Source organism: Mugil cephalus, chromosome 2, assembly GCF_022458985.1.
Source record: "Mugil cephalus isolate CIBA_MC_2020 chromosome 2, CIBA_Mcephalus_1.1, whole genome shotgun sequence".
In the NCBI taxonomy this organism is placed as follows: domain Eukaryota; kingdom Metazoa; phylum Chordata; class Actinopteri; order Mugiliformes; family Mugilidae; genus Mugil; species Mugil cephalus.
In genome coordinates, this window is record NC_061771.1 from 16,050,001 (window position 1) to 16,074,874 (window position 24,874).

Below are 24,874 nucleotides of genomic sequence, written 5' to 3' on the forward strand. Positions count from 1 at the left end.
ACACTTCGTCTTGACACACACACACACACACACACACACTCAGACACACTCAGACACACACTCCTCCTCTGCTCGGGGCAGGAAGGTGGGGGCAAGCGCCATCACAGAGCGGGGTGAAACGAGGAGGGGGGGGGGGCATTTGTCCCCCTGCCTTATTACCATTTGCGCTGCGAGCGGCCGGCACGTCTCAGAGCAACTTAGTTCTCCCGTGGGACTGTCCTGCCACACACGCACACGTATATACAAACACACACACAGAGCTTAGCAAAGGAGCTCGTTTCTATCTTAAATTTAAAAATGCACCGCCGTTTCAAACTCAAGTCTTTCTTTGTTTAAAACTGGAAAAAAAAAGGTTTGTAAGCTGCAGACATGCTCTTTTATCTCAGCCGATTATCATCTTTCTTATCAGTGCAGCACTTTAAAAAAAAAAACAACAAAAAAAAAACAAACTATAAACAACAACGACAATGAAGAAGAGAAAATCAACGGACTCGTTATATCCCCGAAAACTCCGCGTGTCTTTGTTTGATTTCCGCCCGCTGTAATGAAGGACTAATGGAACGCAAGCAATCTGCCACCAGCGAGCGCACCAACACACACACTCACTCACACACACACACACGCTAACACACATCCACTCACAGGCACCTCCTCTCCGCTCTCCTGCTCCGCGGAGGCTCTCAGATTTTAATTAAGAAAAAAATGAGGAAGAGGTTCCATTTTAGCCAAATTGGTCCCCACAGCAGCGAAGGTGAGGGAATAAAATGAGGGATGGAGGAGTAAAGGGAGGCGCGCACGGAGAAAAAGACACACAAGAGGATTAAACAGAAAGAGAGAAATGAGATCTATGATTCCTTTGACATGGCACAGGACACATCTCAAACAATGAAGACACCCCCCCCCCCTCGCACACCCAACCCTTCTCCCCCTTCCCTTCCCTTCCCTTCCCTTCCCTTTCCTTCCCTTTTCCCCTTTACTTTAAATCTCCCCTCTTGTCCTACTCCCCACTATCATTAGAGAAATGACAGACCAGGTGCCTCGGTCCGCAGTGGAGAGGGAGATGTCACAGTGATCTTTCCAGCACGGAGGAACAAAAGAGAAAGAGACAGAACTTCTTTCCTCGGCCACATTAAACGCCTTCTGATATATATAAGTCACTTCGAAATTTTGTGGCAAATTGCTGCAGACGGCCGCTTGGTCGTCTGTTAAAAGCCTTTTGTACCCTGCGCTAATGGCGGCACACTGTTAACCTTTGCTGAGATTAACTCGCCGGTCGTTTGCTGTTATGTACAGGGGACTCGTGCTCGCAGAGGGGAAAGCGGCACGGCGCGTCTCGGGGCCACGTGCGGCCGCGTCTTTTGTCTCAAGCCCAATTTGCGTCCTCGCATCCCGCACTTTTTGTCTCCTGTAATTTTTTTTTTCTTTTTTCGCTCCACTTCTGCATTCGCCACGTCGCCCCTGTCTATTCTTTTCTTCATTCATCTTTTGCATAGTGGCCCGTGTCTTGTCAGCAGCCACAAGCAGCCTTGTTGTAATAGCCATAATGTGTCACCTTTTGTCCATGTACCAGCGGCTCCGCTCTTAACAACATATTGAAAAGGTAATGCACGAGGCTTAGGCTAATTATATTAAGTGACAATTTAGCCGCCAAGGTTCCTTTTTGCTTTCCAGATTTTTTTTTTCTCCCCCCCTCCACCCCTCCCTCCTTCCTCTCTGTTGCTCTCGCTCTCCCTCCCTCCCTCTCATCTGTAAATGTGCTAGTCTGTGGGTTTTTTCGAGTGGCACTCAGTGTTTCAAGTCAAGCTGGTGGCTCAGCTTCTGACCTGGCTGGTTAATGGCTGTTATTTGTGGGAGGGAGGAGTGGACTCTGCCAATACTGCTCACTCTTCCTCCACGATTCTCCCCTCTTTTTTTCTCTCTTTTTTTTTCTCCCCCTCCCTCCCATTGCCTCTGCTGATAGGTAATGGCCTTGATGACAGCGGAAACAAAAAAAAAAAAAGAGGCACAGGAGCGAAAATGCAGGCATGGAGAAATTTGGGTGGGGAAAAAGGAAATGGAAGGATGAAAACAATCTGTAGACGCAGGAAAGGATAGAAGGGGTAAAAAAAAAAAAAAAAAAAAAGGATACTGGAGATCCTCAGGCTCCTTTATTAAAACTATTATTGTGCAGGACTTGAGAATTCCCCCTGGGGCTGGGGTCCATGTCGAAGCCCATATAATTAACTAGAGGCTCAGCTACGGATCAATTACCAGACAAGCAAGTGATAGCCGAATCAATGGAAGATCATCAGGCTCGTTATCAGTGTTGCAACTCATTAGAGGAAAAGTGAGGTAGAGAAAGAGGCAGAGCAAAAAAAAAAAAAAAAAGGAGGGAAGGGGGGTAAAGATGGAGAGTGAGGGGGCTTTGGAGGCAGAAGGAGAGGCCATTGTTGGTGGCTGCGTGTTAGCCCAGAGGCTGATGTGTGTGTGTGTGTGTGTGTGTGTGTGTGTGTGTGTGTGTGTGTGTGTGTGTGTGTGTGTGTGTGTGTGTGTGTGTGTGTACGTCTGTGTGATGTATTCCTCCTTCGCTGCCACTGACGGGTGACAGGGGGAGCCCTGTACGTTGAATGCAGCCTGCTCTGTACCAACAATCACTGAGCCTTGTATTGATCAATACTAGTGTGTGCGTGTGTGTGTGTGTGTGTGTGTGTGTGTGCATGAGGTTAAAGCTCTGCCATATCATCCTTATTCCCCAACGGCTCTCGCCCTCAGTCCGGGATACATTTCCACAATCTGAGAGCGGGATGAAGAGTGACAGGGCTAAGCCTGTAATTAGAATGAGGTAAAACCGCATCCAAAAGTTCTGTAAATGATGTAAGAACGTTTGTTTTGTAAAATGGCCAAAAATAAAAAGTTGAAAAAGAGGCTCCTTTTGACAAATTTACAAGCTGCGGACTGCAACATGAGACCTTGACACTGTTTATATATATATATCTATATATATATAGATATATATAGCTCCGCTTGACGTGCTTGACCCATCAAAACAATGCAGAACTTGTGACGCATTCATGAGCATGTGAGAGGCGTCCACGACTGGAAAAGTTAGGGAATTGTTCTGGACATCTTTACTTTAAATAATTAACATATGCAATGACTGAAAATTAGATTAAGAAGCCGTTTAAGTGTCTTCCTCAGTATTTCACCTTACATTTGATATATTAATCCTTCATACTTTGTCGTTTCTCGTTTTGGCAGCAAAGCCTTGAGTAAATAGAAACCATCAGATAATGAGGGGTTTAGGATAGTTCTAGTCTCCTAGCATCTTATTGGAGGATCGAGCTCTGGTCAGCAGGAATCCCTGAATGGACCCTGAGCCTGGCGGTCGTGCTGGTGCCATTTTCGATATCGCAAATGACATCCGTGCATTCATCCACTTAATCGTTTCGTCCTCCCGTTCGCGTTCTCCTCCTCCAACTTTCTTCATTTAACATCATTTTACGTATTGTTTTAACGACTTGCGCATTACAATAAATATAAAAGCCCATAGAAAAGGGGGCAGGTAAAAGCAGGACGCACAAAGTAAAAGTGAGCTTTAAAACATTCTTGGACTTTTTGTCCTGTAACTGTACTCCAGCGAGGCGTCCTCCATCACTAAGCCTCCATTATTATATACCCATCAAACCTCTCAGCACTCCCTGTTTGTTTCCCAAACACTGACATCTAATGGGTCAAATAGCCCAGAAATTGGGTGCGACAGCACTGAGTTGTTAGAGTCTCAAGAGAACCAATTCACCTGTTTGTGCTCTCGAGTCTCGAGAGGCAAAGTACCTTGCTTTTCATTTTCTGTGCAAAGTGAGAAAACCTGTTCAGGCAAACAACAGTGAGTACGAATCAGATGCAGAGGTCATCAAATAGTCATAATTACGATGCTTCGCGGCTGTGTTATTTTTCTGTGTTTTTGTGTTTGTTGCTTTTTTTTTGCGAATGTTGGGGTGAGGGGACTTTGGCGGCGGTGGGGTGGGGGTGGGGGTGGTTATTGTATACAGTAGAAAGAGGTCAAATGGAAGGCCAGAGGCAGGGGGCAGATGGAGGAAAGTGGAACGGCGTAATTTCTGTTGGTGATTATGTGACGCAGAAGCAGTTGATGAGTGTTTTCGTTGCCGAGGAGGATGATCGTGAGACACTGGCTCTTTTCAGGTTGTCACGTGAAAGCAACATCTAGAGTCAAGCCCCCCCCCGCCTGTTGTTTAGTCATTCCAAACTTTTGTTTTCCCCAGATTCCCCAGATTTCTCTTTCCGTCCCAGGTCAAATTAAACAAAGGGAAAATGATAATAATCACGGTTAAGCACTGGTGGGAAGTGGCATCCCCTACCCCCCCTCACCCCCCTCCAAAAAGAAAAAAAAAGTGCAGACTACAGACAGAAGTGGGAGCAGCTCATGGCTCAGGGCTGGTACTGTCGGTGACCTGATTTATGGTCATAGTCTGTGCGCATGTGACAAGGAGCGGCATGTCGATCAGATGGCACAGGGATAGAACTGTCACTGTTCTACTACCACTACGGGGCCACAAGACATCATATGACACCGACAGCAACAGCCCTCCACTTGTGATGGTGGGAGAGGGGGAGACGAGGAGAAAGACGAAAGCGAGAGGCAGACAAGGGCACTGAAAGGTCTGGGAGAAACCAGAGAGAGCCACATGATTGCCCGTGTCACTGATCACTGCAATCTGAGCTCCTCTAATAAGTGCACCTTTGTGAAAAAACAACTGGAAAGTGACGCCAGCAGAGCGCCTCCGCTGAGTCTTATGAGTTATTTACAAATTTCTGCTGTATTTGTGGCAATATGCAACGGCGAAAGGTTAACTGCTGAGAGCGGGATCTGCGATAATGCCTGTTTGGCAATTTGTGACCTAATGACACGAGTTATGCACGAAAGCAATCCACATGCTAGTTGTTTCTTCAAGAAGACGAGGCTCCAATCATGAGGTCAGGAGACGAAATACAATTTTATCAGCAGCCCCACACACACACACACACACACACACTCTCAGCGCTCATGCACATGTTCACCTCTGGCCCCACAGGCACCGAGCTGACCGGACCAGTCCTTCTCATTGAACTACAGCAAGCTGTTGGCCTCCACTCTCCTTTTTTTTGTACACATTTTCATTTTCACCTCAGCACACACACACACATTCTTAACACTTACTGTATTTCTGTGGAGTAAACACACCACTGCCTGTTACCCCAAAATATATTGTATTTATACACAGGTTAGCAGGTCTGGTCATTATTTTTTACTATAGATGAACGTACCACATATTTCATGATTGAGGCAGTGGTGGGTGACTTTGGGAGGAGCCCAGTCTGCAATTAAATTAAAAAAACAAAACATTCATTTTCACTTTCCAAACTTACTATAGAGCACATTCTTAACATTAACGTAGTTACCGGTGGATTATCAGTGGAGAGAGGCGGGATGCAATGGGATGGGAGAGCGGTGATGACAAGCAGCAAAGGCTGCAGGCCATCATGGTTCGCCGAGAAGAATTTACTTTCTCTCGGTGGGAAGAGCAAGCCGAGCAGATACTATCAGAGATACCCTGGACTTCATTGATTTCCTGTGCGCTAAAGTGATCACCAAAATTTTTTAAGGACCTCTTCCCTCTGTGCTCGGATCCATTATCCACAGTCAGCAGAGCCTTTCTCAGAGTGACTCCAGAGATACTCAACCGAGGCGGGACTTGACGGGCCTGTAGGTGAAGCTTGACTTGCGCGTCTCTTATTTTTGCGGTGGTGCAAAAATAAGTAAGTTTGAGGTGGATCAAAGTATGAGCTGAGAGGTGTGGGAGGAACAAGAGTTGCATCATTTGCTTAATGGGCAGTTTCATGGTGTTTCACAGACGTGTAAATTGGCCCGTCCTCCTGAACGTGGCTCCTCTTCTTCCCTTTCTCCACACTTATCCACGCTCACACTTGGATAATTCTCTCCTAATCATCTCTAGCCCTTCCTCTCCTCCTCCTCCTCCTCCACCCTCATTTACTTCCCTCACGTCTCCCTCCCCTTCCACTCTCTCCTCACCTCATCAGACAGGCCTGCGCCTCCACCCCTCCGCCGCCTCCCCATCCCCTCAGTCCTGTCCTCTCTCACTGACCCGTGCTCCCCCCCAGTCACAGGGCCTTGTGTCTCTACCTGCCAGGCTCCCTGACAGCCCCACGTCCCCCCCCCTCACCCCATGAGAGGAGACCGCCTGCCCATCCGGAACGCTGCCGTGGCAACCCCTGCCAGCGCCCCCATTTTACACCCCACCCCCTCCTCGACAACTCGATCTCCGCCGAACCCCAGCGCTGAGACAAAGTCCTTCTCCGCGGCGTCTTTCTTCTCTTATCTCCTCCGTGCGAACTTTCCGTCTCTCATTATTCTGTTTTTCCCCTTCTGCTCTCTCTTTCACAACCATTCGCTCTTTTCCCTGCTGACCTGACTAATATGTCTTTACCTCTTTTAGCTCTCTGCTCCGTCTGACACTCACTGGAAACACTTTCTCCCTTTGCCTTTCGATAAAAGAAAGTTTAACGTCGGCGGTTGTTACTGTGACCTTCGCAACGGCTTGTTTTGTTCGGGGGGAAAATACTGACAGGACACGCGGCACTGGAGAGAAGCCTGAGAAAAGGCCAGTTGTTTATTAATGAAAAAAAAAAGAAAGAAAAAAGTGGGATTCGGGATAAAATCAGATATTTCAGAGCGGAGAGGAGGAGCTGGCTATGACTGATTTCATTTTTGGTTTCCTAAACTCACGTTCGCCGCATCTGCATGCGATCAGTGCAGCGCGGCATGGGTGAAGACACCAAAATATTTCTGACAACAACAACTGTGTTTACATTAAAAGAAAAATGGGGGCTTGTTATGGGGATATATATATTGTGCAAAGAGTTCGCCGCCACATTATAAGTCACACACAGTACTCTGTAATTGGCCCTTTCTTGTGGTTAACAAAATACAACAAACAAAGACGGCCTTCATGGTGATGCGGGGAGGTTTCCACCTTGTTTTCTGGTGAGCTGTGATATAAGACTTTTGCAAAAGTTTCTCATAATCAATCTGTGCTGTATTGGCTTTGTATTTAGAGAAACCAGTCCGGAGTGAGTCAGGTTTGGTCGACTGGTTCAAATGGGGATTTGTCAGCGTAGTAATGCTTTCGTCTGGGTATGACTGTGCTCGCAAATGTGCTTCGGGACAAGTCATCAGTCACCAGCTGTGTATCTGCTCAGCGGTGATGTAGTGAAGTAATGGGAATCACGCATTGTGCCGTACAACCTTTGTGAGTAACAGGGAAGTCCGCGTCTGCTTTTGATGTAAAAAATAAAAAAAATAAATAAATTAAAAAAAATAAAAAAATTCTATGACTTCACAAGGGCTGAGATCGGGTCCAAAACGGCTGCGTACCATCTGAAAACTCCCAGCAAACAAACGCTGGGCCGGGAACAAAAAAACATGTGGGTTACATTAGCCAGGAGAGTCTTTATTTATGGCGCACACATGACAAGGAACATAACCGCTAACACCGCGACAAACACACAAACACTTGTGATTCTTCTCGCCAAAAAAAACTCCCAAATAAATGTCACACAAATCATCCTGTGGTACTGAAACCATTCAGCAAACAAGCAACAAAGTTTTGGTTTGGGATTTCACTTCCGAGGACGGAGAAATTCAGTGGAAGACAGAGTTTAGGTTCGGCTCTTACTCCCTGCACATCCTTCTGCTTCTTCTCTTTTTTTTTCTCTGTCCTTTTTCCCGGCTGCATCATTCAAGAAAAGCGCATCAAAAGTAATATATATATAAATATATACACATAAATATATATGTTTAATCTAACCAAACAATATTAAAAGGTTGTCTCAGCTTATTTTCCAGTGAACCCATGGAGAGGTATGATGCCCACCACTGACCTTTCCGACTCGTAATTGAATACTATCGAACAGGCCGAGCAAAAATCAGCCCTGTGACTGGAGAAAGAGGAAAAAAAATATGAAGGAACGATTATTATTCCACCATCAGGTTTCAATTACACGAGGGGGTTAAGTGAACATCAAGTCATATTAAAGTATATAGGAGGCCACTGGCACTGGGAGACTTTGTTGAAAGCTCTTGCGTATTAACACACATTCTTACACGTGGCCAAGTTATGTTATTTGATTGTTACGACCGTGGCCACAGGTCTGGCGTGCAAGCCCCGAGTTCCTGCTCTCACTTAGAACCACTTCCACAAAGAACAAGAACTTATTAGTCTGGAAAAACTTGATGAGAGAGACAGAGAGAAAAGATGTCCTGTCTACATCTGGCATGAACGGAGGCCTGAAACCCAGCTGTGGGCGCGAGTGTGTGTGTAGTTAGATAGTTAGGCATGGGCACGTATTCCATGTCCGCGTGTCAGTCTTGCATTGCTTTAAAATATGAGAAATATGTGATGACAAAAAACTGTAATGTACACATTAAACTTGAGATTAAACAAAAGTGTCCTCCAGTCACACAAATATCCCCTGGAGCTCCTTTAACGCTTGTCTCTTTCGGAGTGTTTATATTCACTCTGCTGTCCGCCTCTCTCTCTCCCGCAGTCAGTCTTTCTCACTTGGTCCTCGCACACACCACCACCACCACCACACCAGATTCTGTCACCTGTCTCTGCTTGTTCAATCACTCCCAGAGAGGCAGAGGAATGGCCTCCGCATTCCCAGAGGCGAGACATAAAGAGCTGCGAATGGATGGACGGATGGTGATGGGGGGACGAAACCGACGACTAAATTATTAAGCGACACTTCGCTCTGAGACACACACACACGCACAAACACAAGCGCAAGGCGGGAGTGCAAACACATTAGAGCTGTTAGCCCCCTGAATGCACCCGACAACTCGAGTACATGCAAACTCACGTCAAAATTGTCAAACCAGGCCTGGGGCTCTTAAAATTTTTACGCCGCCGCTTGAGGGGATGTCGTGGAGCCTCGCAGGCTCTCTGAGAGTGAGTGGCTCTGTCATCACAGCCACCGCTGCCAATAAATAAGTAAATATGGGAGCGGAGTGGCTGAGCTGCACCGCCACGGGGCTGACGGCACCCATCCGCTGCGAGAGTCTGCCCTCGTGTGAACATCAGCAAATAGGCGTTCGCACCTGTGCAATGTGCGTATGTGGTGTCTAGGTGTGTGCGTGTGTCTTCTCTCAACCTTTGACAAGCTCTGGGGGGGAGGGGTAGGGGTGGAGGGGAGGTGCTTGGTCTTGCCACCATCTACTCAGCTCGAATGTGCCAAAACGGGGCTTCGTTCACTTAAGTTCCACCTGGCCTTGATTTCCTGTGGACAAGGCTGCAGCACACTGGGAGAGCTTAGGTCTAATTTGGTACATAAGGAGACGGAGGCGATGGGCCATTTGGCCACCATGGTCTGAGACTCTGTGTTCAGGTCTGACACGGACAGCAACACTGCCACTCAATTCTTATGGGGTCTTTGGGGTCGCAGAATGAGATTCTCCGTCTGGCTGCATCAGGTCCACTCTACAAGAGTCCCTTCGTGCACATACAGTATCATGAGACACTTAAAAAAAAAGACCTTCAAGGGAAACCTATAAGTGGTTTAGTTGTTACTGAAGTGGTGCAAGTTTGTTCCCAGCCTGCCCCCTTTTGCAGAGTATATCATATCCTCTGTCCCAACCCATAAGTTTATGAGTGTATTCACTGGCACCGTTCGTATTAGGAAATAACTTTAAAAGAAGGCATGTAAATCACCAGTATGTTTTTTTTTTGTTGTGTTGCCTTGTTTCTGCCATAGCTGAGGAAAGACAAGCCAAATACTGTCTCAAGAGAGGGTCTTTATGTTGAAGCGGTGGCCAGCGTAGGTTTTCCTTCCTTAAGGAAGGGGTAGCAGATGGGATTTGTACCTTCACCACTAGATGCCTCTAAATCCTTTAGCTTTAAAATGCTAAATGTGTTATTTAGGTGCTAAATGCTACTTATTTCTAGAGTATCACAGCTCAAAGGCGATTTTAGTTCCTTGCCATCAAACAAACATAATATGTAAAAGTTTATGTTAAAAGTGAATTGGGATTTAGTTTGTGTTCCTCAAACTCAAACGTTTTGAATAAGATCCTTCAGTAAGAAGTAGTTCCGCTAAAAAGTATTCACAGAAAGGTCTGCATCTAGAGAAAAGCTTTCCGGATATTGTTCCCCAGCAGCACCTTTCAGATAAACAGGTTTTTGCTTCTGGGATGAATAAAGTTTTCTGACTCTGTATTTTATGAAAATTCAGTGAACTGACTTTTTTTTTTTTTTCCCCCTATTTTGTTTTACCAACAATTCATTGGATTTTATCTATTATTTTAAGACCTTTCATAAAACGAGAACCATTTCTCCTTTAGGATGGTGTAATTGTAGGGATTTTCAAGAAATGTTGGAAGAATCCAACTTGATTAAAAACGATGCACTAAACCCGGTTAAGCTATGACACCTTTTGGCACATTTTTGTGAATCTAAATCTCAATCATAAAAGTGCTTTTGAAGCGTCGTCAATAGTCACAACTAAAACCGTGTGTCACACTCAGTCAATATCATTACGATCTCCTATGGACACTGAATGCAACGTGGTGCAGTTAGCCTAACAATAAATGCAATGGCATAGTGATACTAAAGCAACTGTAAGGAGTGTTTGTGGGCTCGTAAAGGCACTCACAGTTTGGATGTATCCGTATCCGTATGTGTGTATGCGTGCGTATGCACATGTGTGTGTGTGTTTATCTGTGGGTACGCTCATTGTAAAGCCTGCTAATTGCAGTTGAGACTCCTTTAATTAACACAAAGAGAGGTCTCTGGGGCACGTATGGGCACTGTGAGTGTGTCACGAGTTTATATCTAGCTAACCTGTGGGACACAACAGCCTAATCAGAGCCTTTTAAGTTCTGCCATGCTTACACTGGAGGATTAACTGAAGACACACTTTAGTCGTGGAAAATGAGACAACCGAGGATCACGCTGGTCTGGTCTGACAAAACAAGCAAGGAGTAAAAAAAAAAAAAATACCCCAAATGCGCCTGGAAAACGAGTGCTTTAAGCCAAGCACACAACGATGCTGACAATGAGAGATGCTGTATTTTCAGGTTTTAATGGCTTTATTTAGCTTGTGCCTTGCTCAAGAGTAAACAAAACGGTCGCCCTGCTGTTGTTGTTTGCAGATTGATGGTTTGTGTACGGCAAAGGGCGCCACAAGAGACACGACACGGGATACGCCTCAGTCTCTGTCTCTTTCCTTTTGTCCACCCACCTCGTATCTTCCGCTGCTTTCTTGTCTCTTCTTTCTTTTTAAAAAAAAAAAAAAAAAATAACTTCCTCTCCTTTTATAATTCCTGCCAATTTGGACAGGAGCCCTGGTCAAAGACAGATTACACTAAGTCGCATATCAAACCTAATCAATCTTCAGCCCCTGGAAGGCATCACTCTCCCAATGAATAATTACAGCAATCCAGTTATGAGCTGCCAGTGCCAAAATGTTGCCACCGCCATCTTTTAGGATGCTGGAGAACCCTTGGCTGATGAACAAGTGAACTTTGAAAGAGGGGAGCTCGCGAGTGTGTGTGTGTGGTCACTGCAAAGCGAGAGGCAGGGGGAAGCACAAGAGGAACGCTTCAGTCATCACGAGTGCTACTGTTTCTCCTTTGAGAGTTAATAAAGTCATTCAAACTACATTAAACCCAAATGGCACCTGGGGTATGCAGCGGCTGGAGAGCTGGTATGTGGAGAGAATGAGAGTGATCATGTGTGTGTGTGTGTTTTGATCCAGGGTTTAGTCTGGCAGGGGTGTAGTCAAACTAAGGCCAAACTCCATTTGGCTTTCATACATCTCCAGTATAGCTCTGTCTCGCAACCGAGGAAACGTGCTACACCACCCTCTGCTGCTAACACACACACATCATGAGATAAAGGTGATTAAAAAGGAGGGAGAGGAAAAAAAGTGGTGTGGAGAAGAAAGAATGGAAGGAGGCTGAGGGAAAGAAGCGAGAGAGGAATGGATGATGAATGAACGCATCGTGTTGGTGAGGGCGCTGCCAGAGAAGATGCTCCAGTCGTACGCTGTCAGTCAAGTCGTTCAGCCAGTGATATGTGATGAATGAAAGGGTGTGTGTGTGTCAGACAAGACGAGGATCTTTCATCGGAGGGGGGGGGCATGTCGGGTAGAACATATTTGGAGAAAATTGACAGGAGGCTGCTTTTGCTAGAGAGGGAAGCCGCCGTCTCATCGTCACACGCGCGAGAGGAAGCGGTGGAGGCTGGAGGGAGGAAAAGTGAAAAGGGGGAGAAGAGTGTGTAACTGCAGGGCAGCTGTATTGAGCGGAGGAGGGTGTCATTTAGAAAGTGGCTGGCTCAGCAATGGCCATTAGCAGCGCTGTGACACAGTGGACCGTCAAGCAAACAGACAGACAGGAGGGGGAACCAGCAGGGATGTGGGCAGACAGGCAGACTGAGCAAAACAAATGAACAGGTTAAACAAAGGCAGCAGCCAGTGAGCGCTTTCTTTAACTGCTGGTCGATGATCTTAGTTATTATCAATTCATATTATAAAAAAAATAAAAAATAAAAAACAGGAGACTGAACATACTGAATGAGTCCAAAACATCATTTTACAATGAACTAACACAGAGAGGAGCAGATAATAACAAGCTATAAATTGCTCAGTTTTTTCTTTTCATGATTTTTACCGGTTGTTTCTATCTTATACTAAAATTCAGACCAAAAAGTTAAGGTAACAGCTACACAGACCACTCACTTGGAAGACATTTAACTGCATGATTACGGATGTGTGTACAATTTTGAAACTAAGGTGTTGTCTCTAGGCAATATCTTTCATGCTTAAACCACATACACCGATCAGGCATAACATTATGACCACCTTCCTTATACTATGCAGGTCTCCCTTGTGCCTCTAAAAAAGTTGTGACTCATCAGAGAATGGACATGGGTCTTCTGAGGATGTCCTGTGGTGTCTGGTAACAGGATGTTGTTAGTTTTTTTTTTTTTTTTTTGGGGGGGGTCCTATGGGTTGAGGGGAGGGGCCTCTGTGATTCGGGCTTATTTAAGATAATAGATAATTTATCAGTTTGAGTTTGAGATCAGGTGAATTCGGAGGCCAAGTGCTGTTTTTCATGTTTTGTGAGTTGTTCCTAAACTGTGTCGGGCTGTATCCTACTGGGGGTGGCTGCTGCCATCAAGTAGTGTCATTGCTATGGGGGGTGGGGCTGGTCTGGACTGGGTGGGTGGTAGATAGGCAGGTCCACAAGTTTACAAGAAAAACATTGAATTGAGATCAACTGAGATGGTCCACGTTATTTACTTCTCCTATCAGTGGTTTTAATGTTGTGCCTTATTGATTGGTTGGTTGGTTGGTTGGTTGGTTGACCTAAACCATGACTTTCTACTAAACCTAACCAAGTGTTGTTGTTGCACAAACATAACGCTGAAGCAACTGAGAGCAAGAGACTGAAATCAGAAAGTCCTCAGGGACTTTAATGGAATTTACTTAAGTGAATTTACTTGTTGACATGTCCACAGGATAATGTGTTTCTAACAAGACTCTAAAATAACTTTGATTTAGGCTGGCACTCTATGAAGTGTGACTCACATGGACGTGGAGTTTTTATTAATGCAATGCATCAGCACCGGATATGTTGTTCTTTCTCTCACGCCTACCAACCGGGCAAAAACAATGACAGCACAGCAACAGGTTGAATGTGTTGTGCTAGGAGGAGCTAATGCAGCCTCAAGCAGCTAGCCTCAAGCAGCTAGCCTCAAGCCGAGATGAGAAATAAAATACAGAGGTCTTAATAAATGTTTCTTAAATGTCAAACGCAGCCCTCAGGTTTATTTTTACGTACAGTAGTAGCCTACTCGCCAAGGTCACTCGTCATCAGTTCCCATTTAAATACAGCAGCATTATGATATACAATAGATTGCTCCAAACTCTAATTTGAAGTTTTGAAGAATATTTAAACCATTTTATGCCATCTGATATTGTAAGCCGGGGAAACCTCTTATAACATTATGGTGAAAGACACCCAATACTGGAATAATACAGCCGTTCTGAAAACCACAAACTACCCTAGTGCCGCACCACAAATAGCTATCATTTTAGACAAGGAGGAGGGAAAAGGCGTAAAGAAACAGAGCAAGAGACATAACTAAAAATTACCAAGCCCATGAAATTCCTTAGACAGCAGAACTAGCAGCGAAGGCTAAACACTCAAGAGTCTGGGTGTTGGCAGACACAAAACACAGCCACGGGATGAAATGTGAAAGACCTGCATCCAATCACAAAGCTTCGCTCAACGTCAAGGACCAATCGTAACCTGGATTGTATCAGAGCGCTGGCGATCTGATAAGCAGCATTTTTTTCTCAGCTGCCTGCGGCCGTTACGTGCATCTAAAACCGAGACGGACAATTCATCAGTGATTGGCACTTGTTTGCGACCGTTGACGTCGCGCGCTCCCTTTTCCATTTTTGTCCAACAATGTCATTGAGCGACTTTTAGTTGGAGCACTGGGATCATGCGTTATTTATTTGCCTGAAAGACAATCCGAGCTTTTCCTTCACTTTCCCACCAGTCCGTCCAGCTGCCCACTGCCAGAAAGCATTTTGCTGGGGACAGTGCGGTCCTATTGGAGCGACAGGAATTCACAAACAGAAGGGGCAAACCAAGGTTACTGAGACGGAGGGCCCAGGCACGCTCCCAAACGAGGCAGGCGGCGACGCAGCCAGCACAATCTGGGGTCCTTCTGCTGACTAGCCACACTAGGACTCATGGGAAGGGAATGTAAGGCTCTGTCACGGGCCAAGTTTGGAGGAGTGTGGAGGGAGAGACAAACTGTTTGAAGAGGATGGGGTTAGCACATGAGAACGCTGCGTGTGCGTGTTTCAAAACCTTGACAAGTAAACTCTGGCTGCCATCACTCGCCACTTCTTTGTGTTGGAAAAGACCGCCTTGCCACACCCCGCGGTATCCCGTGCAAGCCAAGTCTTCTCCCATTCCAATGAAGAGACATTAAGGCAAGAATAATCACTTTGGACATAAGCTGCCAATTTAGTCTGAACTTATTTATCTCATTTAGAGTCAGTTTGGAGGGGTATACACATGGCAAATACCGACTTCTCAGTTCCCACAGACAGAGGAGGAGAGATAGCTGGCAGGGCCGACAATATTCCTTCATTGAGCTTTGCTTTACTGTAACAAGAGAGGGGGTGACAACGGTTTGCCAAATCCTGACATCTGCAATCCCATCACTGTTCTCTGCCAGTTTATCTGTGGTTAGTTTTTTTTTTTTTTTTCAGTCAATGCTTGACCCATAATTCAATTTCTTGTGGTGTTTCAAGCATTAAATTTTGAATTGGGACCCTCTGAATAAACAAGTTTACCTTTGCAAAAAGTCTCACGCACGCACACTGATGCAGAGGACGCGGGGCCACCATCGCACCCAGTGTCTGCCCAAACCACATGATGCAGGGACCCCCCAAAGACTCATTTCCTACAAGGCTCTGGCGGTGCATACTAACTTGCACTGGAGACGGGCTCTCTTTTCATTCAGCACGCACACACACGCACGCACACACACGCACATTAGGTTTAGTCTAATTAGTGCTTGTATTTTCAGGGCTTGTTTGCACAAATTGGAAATGCGTGATTTGAATTAAAATATGGTGGGGGTTTGTTCCCAATAAAAAAAAAAAAAAAAGAAAAAAGGGGTTTCACCTTGCCCCTTTGTTGGGGCTCATACGAAAGTAATTTAGTCGGCAGAGAGAAAAAGCAAAAGAGAGAGAGAGAGAGAGAGAGAGAGGTGTGGAACAAGAGAGGTAGTAAAAAAAGACAGAGGGAACGAGAGACAGAGAGAGAAAGAAAAAGGGGGAGGGAGATACATTCCGTTTGGCTAAGAGTGAGAGGCACGGTGGGTGTCTGAGGGCCCTCGCTGCCAGTAATTGCTTCCATATAGGACTCGTCCGTGGTCACACACACTTACGCACAGTTTGCAATGTAAAAGCAGACGTCCAACCGTAAAAATGTACCATTAAGGAAGAGAAGGGGAAGGAGAAAAAAAACTGTAAATGTGCACTAAATATGTGAATTTATTTAAGCACGGAACACGTTTTTCATGAGGTTTGCCATTAAGCAAAGGCCAGTGCACATAAAAGGGACGAGGTGACGAAGCACGCCGCCAGGTCACCTGTCTGACAGCGTCAAAAAAAGAGGAGCAAATGAACTTCGGTTGACCGTACGCTATTATTAACTGATCCCAATTAACGCTGGAGCCATGTAAACAGTATGTCTGTTGGACAATGTGGCGTTTTTGTTCTGGAGCTTTACACAGCCTCGTGTGGGTCTGCGAGTCTCGGAAAGTTATTGGTCGGCCCGACTCCACTCTGAAAGTGCTATTGAAGCAAAAAAATATGAATGGTATTTATTAAATCTGATACAAATCTGCATCTTAAAGTTGCAGCCATGTGGACTCTTCAACATCTGTCTCTCCCTCACTCATCTGTCTTACAGAGCTTACAGCAGCTGTTGCTAGGCAACAGTTTCATGACAGCAGGTGTAAATTATATATATGTCCAGTTTATATTAAACACTCCATTGGCAAATGAGAATAGGGTCATTAGTCAGAAAAATTGGATTACTGTGATGTGTGACTTAGATATGAATTTACGACTACTGGTGAGTGGACTTTTCTGAGCAACATCTGAGAACAGTAATTTGTAAGTGCGTGTCCACACGTACTCAAGATATTCTCACGCAAAAGTATTTCAGATATGTTTTACTGACGTCAATATTTCTTGTCCTCTTGTGCTTAGGACCGGGTGTATTTTAGTACATGAGCAGTGTGGGCTCTACTTTGATTCCCTCACCGTACAGTGAGTGTTACGTGCACCTTCTCAGTGACACATGCACGCCCACAGGCGAGCAATACGAGTGAGTCTGAAAGGAGCAACAATAGTCATCCTCTCGTCTGCTGCCAGCCAGCATTGGGCACATGTAACCACACGCAGTTGTGGCCTCTCCTAGACTGACCCGCACCACCTCTCATGTCAAGTTAAAAAACACTAAGTCTCTATTTAACATTCCTCTATTTGTATCACAACTTACATCATTTATACACAACGCAGATACAAGACAGGACAAGGGAGAAGACGGAGATGCGATCATTTAACGTGGTTGGGATCGAGTGTGTAGGTGAGGAGAGATATTATGAATGAGAGGAAATCAGCTTTACCATTTAAGGCACTTACAGCCACTTGAAGTCCATGGCAGCTCAGAGCCAACTACATAAAAATGAATCTTAACTTTACTGGGTTCTACTGGAGTTTAAATAGCAGGCGGAGTGTGTGTGCGTTTGAGGTTCAAAGCGTTAATGTGACTAAGACCGTTTGAGAACGTTAACATGGCAAGTTGAACAGGTGTGGGCAAACTTTTCAGCCACTAAAATGAATGAAGTCACACAGGCTGCCGCGGTCTCACACACCCACACACACATGCACAAACGCACACACACACACTCCACCATACACCCATGGCTCCCACCTGAGCAGTAACTTTAAATGATCGTGAGCCTGTATGACTGAATCGGCTGAGCTCACAAATCAAAGGCACGTGGGGGTTAGTTGAAGTGGCCGAACGAGAGCGTGCATGTGTGCATGCGGTGCAGGTGTGTGTGTGTGTGTGTGTGTGTGTGTGTGTGTGTGTGTAAATTACCACACAACAGACAGAAGGACTTGACTGCCCTCTCTTGACTTGAGCTGGTCTTTGGGGAGGAAACTCAGATGCGACCTTTTTTTTTTTTTTTTTTTTTTTATTAATGTTATCACAGTGTGAGCATTAAACATCACAGTTGATTAGATTGAATGCGAGTCTCCTCTTTCCTCTCACTTCCTCTGCCACCGCACACATTTTGTAGACCTTCACCTAAATGAAGAAGCCCCACAGGGAGCAGCGCAAAGATTGGTGAGCGCTGTGTGCGTCCTCCAGGAGTGTCTGTCACTGTATCAGTTTCCACAACAGATAAGGCTGTGTACCGCGGTGGTGCGGGTAATGATGCTGGGACCACTGAGAGAAGTGCAGGGGAGGCGTCTCCGCTGCCTCTGACTGATCGCATCGCACACTTTCCGCAACAACATCCGCACATACATGCAGACAAACTAAAAGAAATAGGTGCACGCGTCGACAAAAGTGGCAACTTTTCATATTCCAAGTTCACTTCTATATTCACCCTTATCTGTGTGCCATCTGACTCTTATATATTATATTATGTTGTATATTATTATGAGATTTAAAAAAAAATTGCTAGTCTAGAAAAAAAAATGTGTAGTCAAGCAAAACAATAATATAACTATAATCTGCGGCCACTGGTAATTCTTTTTTAATTTGATGAAATCAATAAACGTGATTTAAGGCATTAACTGATTACATCTACTTTATAATTCCTTTCTACACATACTAATATAATTGTTTAAAAAATTTTCAGAAAACAAAAATGATTTATTCCAGTTATGTGTACACTGTTTCAGTTGTCTGCACATTACTCTTCAATCAGGCTGCTTACCTACATGTGTATTTTCTGCAACAATCCGATCAAAAAGTGTCTCACACTCCTTTAAAGTGGCTCCACCAGTTACACACATTTTGTCGAGCACAAGCTGTAAAGTGCCTTGTGTGGTCTTGGATTGTCTTCTTTGTCAAGTCGGAGGGAGTTTCGCAATGGAGACGCATTAGCACAACTCTGTTGCATCCTGGGAAGGATACTGACTTTTTTTGGACCTTGTCCCAGATCTTGATACACACTAGAGATGTTGCATATTATATTTCTGGAGTACTCCTTTAAGATCCAGCTTATTACCTAAATTAGAAAAAAAATCCAAAACATCTACTTTAGATGTTTAAAAGTTTATGTAACACATTATTTGGAAAAATGAAGACACGGTTTTCTCAAAGAAGTTTAAAAATGAAATGTAAATTATTATTTTAAGATTTGTTTTTGAAAAAAAAAAAAACTGCTGAAAATAAGCAGTTTATTTTTTTTCTTTCTCCGACAGTAGCAAACAGGAGGTAATCAGACGATCCGATGGCCTTGAGCAGGCAGGACTTACACCAGGACTCACCAATCATTGTGCGAAACAAAGAATATGCTCTCATTTGTTTTTTTTATTTCGTCGCTGCGCCCCTTCCCACACACATCACACACCGAGGCCTGTGAGCCTCTCCGCCAAGGTGTACGATCCTTTTTTTGATTATGTGGAAAACCCCACCGCTCAGGATGGCCTATTGAGAGAAAATATGGAGACCACACCGACTTTATAGACAAAAATCTTTCATTTTCTCCACCATTAAAACATAGAGGCAGGCATCATATGTCAGCTCTTTTCTTCTGATAGCTGTTATTTAGGTGCCCTAGTTGGCTGGACTTCAGTGTTTGGCAGTCGCGAGCACCTCTAAGGAAAGCTCATGAAAAATCAGGTTCGCATGTATAAAACAAGCTTTTATTTGAGCTGTTTGCAGTTTAGCGTTAAAACAAAATGAGGGAAAAATAAATGAGATTTCAGAAATCTCCCTATGACAGTGGAAGTGGATTTGAACGGTGGTGTAAACACAAAACACATGCATATTTTTTGGCAGAGCGAGAGTCACACAGAGGATGTGGTAAGAGGTTAGTAAAATCCTATAACAACAACAACGTCCACTGTCCTATGCCTAACCCTAAACCACTGGTGTTTCCGCGTGTAGTCTTAGAGAGGTTTGTGGTACGGACGGGTTATGATCCAGCAGGAGCGAGGCCTGAAAGGACATCAGAACACACTTAATCTAAACAGCATTTCCTACCTTGGGCAGTTGCTGCACGAAGCGAGCCAAAACCGCACGGTGTCCATACACGCAGTCACGAGAAACGTGTGCATGTGTATACTGTGAGGCTGTGAAGATGGCTGGGTCAGTCTCAATCAAGGGGAGGACAACAAGAAAACAAGCACAGGCTCGGCTAAACAAATAGGACGGAGGGGCAGAGGGCCTTCTCGGGAGGGGAGACAGAACCCAAACAAACTAAGATTGATGCAGATGAAGATTGGTCCAGTGTGTTGAGGTAAAGAGGCGGTCCTTAACGTGTGTGACACACTCAAACATGCATACAAATGAAAGAGTTCTTCCCCCTCAAGACGAGCGCTGCATAGTCCTTGCTGGAGGCCGCCAACAAAGCCTAAACACTGGGATTAGCTGAACACAACACTGACGCTTTGGCCTGTGTCTGCATAAGGGAGAGAGAAGGCACTGTAAACTGTTTACAGGGGAATGCAGGGTTACCGCTCCGTGTGCGTGTCTGTATGTGTGTGTGCTGATGTCTGTTTACAATGCAATATTGTGGCTTTTGTGATGGGTCGACTCCTCTCTGATTAGAACAGGATCAACAAAGACACAGTGCCATGTGTCCGCACACACACACACACACTAAATGCACATGGCGCTCGCAGTTGGGAGGATGCACGCTGACACTGAAGTGCCCAAAAATGTATTCCACAAGACACAAACACACTCAGTGCGGAGAGGTCAAGTCTGGTCTGCTGCCTCTCATTGAGGTTTTCATTGAGTTTAAAGATACTACCGTGTCTATATTTTAAATAAATAATCATAACTTCATATTATTATTATTTGAAGAGATTACAACGAAAGCGAATAAAACAATGAAACAGTCCTCAAAAAGTAGTTCTGGCCCCATCACCCCCAACTCTGCAACTTCCTTATACCCACTCTTCCTATACTGAAACATGATATGACTTTCTGTTTTCTATGTGGCCAATTGATCTGCAAATGGATTAAACACAAACCACTTTGGGCATACACAACTATGATTACAATGCACACAGATAAGGCACTCTTCCTGCCTTGCTCATGGGTCATAAGCAAAAAAACATCTAGACCAGGGCCAAGGACCCTCAAACTGATGGAGAGATTAAGCAGGGACCCCCTACCTACCATATGTGTTCTATATTAGACTAGTGCTATTTATAAATATGCATTATTATTATCATTTTGCATTCAAGATTAAGCTATTCAAATAAGTGCGACAGTGCGCGGTTGAGACAGCTCCTGTGTCAAATGCAAATGAGTGAAGTGAGGACTGAAAGATAACATCTTCTGCCTGTATTTAAAGAAATTGAAATTTGTGTGGGAAAATTTAACAAAAAAAAAAAAAAAAAATCATGTAAAAATTTCTAATCAACCAAAGATTTTGTGACCCCCCTGCAGTACCTCCACGGACCTATGATCTAGACAAATGGAGGGACACAAGCTATATGCTAAGCAACGTTGTCGGCCTGAATCTTTACGGTATGTATTATAAATGTCTTTTGAATTAGTGCTTCTTGTAGCGGGCTCTGGTTTCACTGTGCCTTTATGTTCATTGGACCATGCAAATACTCTTAAACCTGCAACTTCTGATGCTGTGACCACTTGACATCAGTGGATCAAGCTGTGAACACGATGTTCGCATACCATCACCTTTCAAGTTTGACATGGCGAACTTGTTAGCAAACAAATGAAGCGTGGCACGTTACACGTCAAAGCCAATGCCAGCATGCAACCTCATGAGTTTTTTGCAGCACAGATTACACTTGGATGCATCAACCAACCATATGCATTTGTTTTACGAGTTAACTTTGAAACAAATGACATCACCAAGATCGCTGCTCGCTTGTGGTGTAAATACAGCATGGGTCCAGACTTTTCAGTGAAATACCTTAACTTTCCACAAACTGGCTGGCTTTGTAAAACCACCACCCAAACCCTAGTCGGTGCTGTGTCTTTTTTGCCGCTCGGGTTCAATTTTGTGTCTACTTCCTGCTTCAGATTCAGCAATCGTAACTACAGCGTAGAAATTTCACCGAAAACCATACAAATGTTGTATCTCTGAACCGCCTCAGTTAACCTTTCCTCGATGTGTTCCATCTTTATTGATCCAAAACAATCGATTCAAAAACTGGCAGAGATGAAGAAGCAGCCGGAAATGCTAAAGCGGAAATACGCTACCACTGAGTGGACCAGTCACAGCTCCTGCGGTTCTTCCTCTTTTTGCTGCATGACAGAAAAACTGATCGGTCAACACTGCTCAGACTAGAAGTGGAGATTGCGCCCATTCATTTGGAGATATGTGTTATCAAAGCGTACTAAACAGTGTGCTGAAACTCGCTTAACCCGCTGTAGCTGCATGTGTGCTAGTGACCTGGTTTATGATTTTGACCTTTTTAAAATACGCGAGTGGTTAATATGTATGAGGACGGACTGGGTACAGTCTTTTACCTCTCTCTGTCTTTAGAAATCACCTCGATAATAGGTTTCCCATTACTTGCTTTCATACATCTCAAGTGTTCCCTTGTGCCCAAAATACTACATGCTAAAAACAAGTAGCCTCTCCAGCGTATGCCGAGGAACAGCTTGTACAGTAGGAAGCTAAACAAGTAGGCAGGGCTGGGGATTATGGCACAAATATATTTGATGTTTGCGTGTGTGTGTGTGTCTGTGTGTGTGTGTGTGTGTGTGTGTGACAAAGTGCTTCCCTCAGAGAGAGAGGCTCTGATTGTACAGACAGAGTGGCTGTGTGTGATAATGGTTTCCATTAACCTGGGCTGAGTTGGAGGACCTGCGAGACTCTCTATTCATCCCTCTCTCTTTTTCTCATCCTGTCTCTCGCTCTTTCTCCATGTCACGCGCGTACATACACACGAACACTCACATCACCCAAGTGTAAGGACCCTATAGTGACACAAGCTGCTACACAAGCACGCTGTTTTATTGACGGTGTGCAAAGGGGTCTGAACTTTATCAAGAAACCGGAAGAGTCTCCAAATCATTTAGCTAATCCAAACCATTAGTCCTTCTGTGCTATGTGCAGAGTACACATGACAAACATGGCCCTTCACACATTGAGAGCCTCTAACTTGTGTACATGAATACAGCTTACTTTCCGCATCAATAAAGCTTGCAACCAAGAGAGTAGAGTAGAGGGCTGAGGAAATGCTGTAGAGGGTGGGAAAGAGACCGAGGGAGCAAAAATGCCCTTTCTTTTCAGAATCTCATCTTTATCTGGCCCCTTCCTATTAGAGCAACACATGTGAAGTACAATGCTCCTCAGAGATGCTTTGACTAGAACTGGGATGTGGACATGCACAGCAGTGGCTTCAGCAAAGCATGCCATGTAGTTTTGAATAGGAACAGAGGAGGTGGTGTAGCAATTATTGCAGAGAAGCCATTAAGGGCCAGGGGTGGCTTCTTTAGACTATCACTGCAGCTGACTAATGGACAATCTTGTTTCCTTGCTCGCTCATATCCTAGATTTATCTCTTGGAGCTGTCTTGAAAAAAAAAAAAAAAAAAAAAAATCCAGAGCATTGAATATACTGAGCTGAGTTTTCACAAAGCTAAAATGTGGTTTTATACCTGTAACGCCGTGCGTGTGCATCACCCCCCTAGGATGATGAGTGCCCTATCCCACCCACTCCATTTTTTCCAATAATACAGTACGTCCTGTGTCATTGAATAAAGTGTGATAGAAAACTAGGACCTGCTAATGAGGAGCAATGTGAGCTTTACAGGACAGTGTCAGGGCTCAGGTGGCGAGTAAAAAGGATCAGTCGTAAAAAATCTGCAATAATGAATTCAAACAGTGCTATTTGATCATTAGCATTAAATAAATCATGGTGGATTTTTTTTTCTCTAAATGTATGAATCCGCAACTATGTAAAATAAAAGTTAAATGAGAGCCACGCTCTAAAGTTCACTTCATATTCCTGCAGCAGAGACAGGTCAGGTTTGTAAGCATGTGAGAATGTTCAGTGTTCCTGTGTATGTCAATCAGTGGTGATAGGAACTGAGCAACTGAGTTGAAGTGCAATGTACAAATAAAAGAGGACAGTGTGTAGGAAGCAGAAGGAAGGAGAATATTCTGAGCTCGTGCAAATATGAAAGTGCCTCTCAGACCAACCACAGCTGTTGGGGTCCTAATTGGAGCCTAATTGTAATTGGTCTACTTTGTTGCTTAATTTGGAGGAGTTGTTGGCACTGATATATAGTACTCCTGTTATTTTACATTTATTCCACATTTACAGTAAATGTATTTGTGCCATCTACAGTGGGGGAAATAAGTATTTGATCCCCTGCTGAATTTGTAAGTTTGCCCACTTCCATAGAAATGATCAGACTCTGGTTTTTATGGTTGTTTACTGGTTATGGGTATAGACAGAATATCAATCGAAAATGCATAAAAAACACACAATCTAAAAGTTATAAATTGTTATGTATTTTATTAAGGGAAATAAGTATTTGATCCCCAACAATTCACTTAGAATTCAGGCTCCTACAGATTGGCTGGTGCGCATGTTGCACACAGCTGTGCTCAGTCAACTAATTACCAATACTCCTGATCTTAACTCGTCATGTATATAAAGCACACCTGCTCTAAGAATCAGTTTCTTACATTCCAACTTCTACAGCACCATGGGCAAGACCAAAGAGCTGTCAAAAGATGTCAGGGACAAGATTGTAGACCTGCACAAGGCTGGTATAGGTTACAAAACCATCAGCAAAAGGCTTGGTGAGAAGGTGACAACTATTGGTGCCATTATTCGCAAGTGGAAGACCCATAAAAGGACCATCAACCGTCCTCGGTCTGGAGCTCCCCGCAAAATCTCGCCTCATGGAGTGAGGATGATGATGAGAAAGGTGAGGGAGCAGCCTAAAACAACACGGCAGGAGCTTGTTAATGATCTGGAAGCAGTTGGGACCTCCGTCACCAAGAAAACAGTTGGCAACACACTGCGCCGTTATGGATTGA

General features: G+C 44.5%; 1 protein-coding gene across 1 annotated transcript in view; it reads right to left on the bottom strand.

The window, feature by feature from the left end:
- Nucleotides 1-24,874, bottom strand: part of bnc2 (basonuclin 2) — a 159,179-nt gene that overhangs the window by 90,779 nt on the left and 43,526 nt on the right. The window lies entirely within an intron of this gene.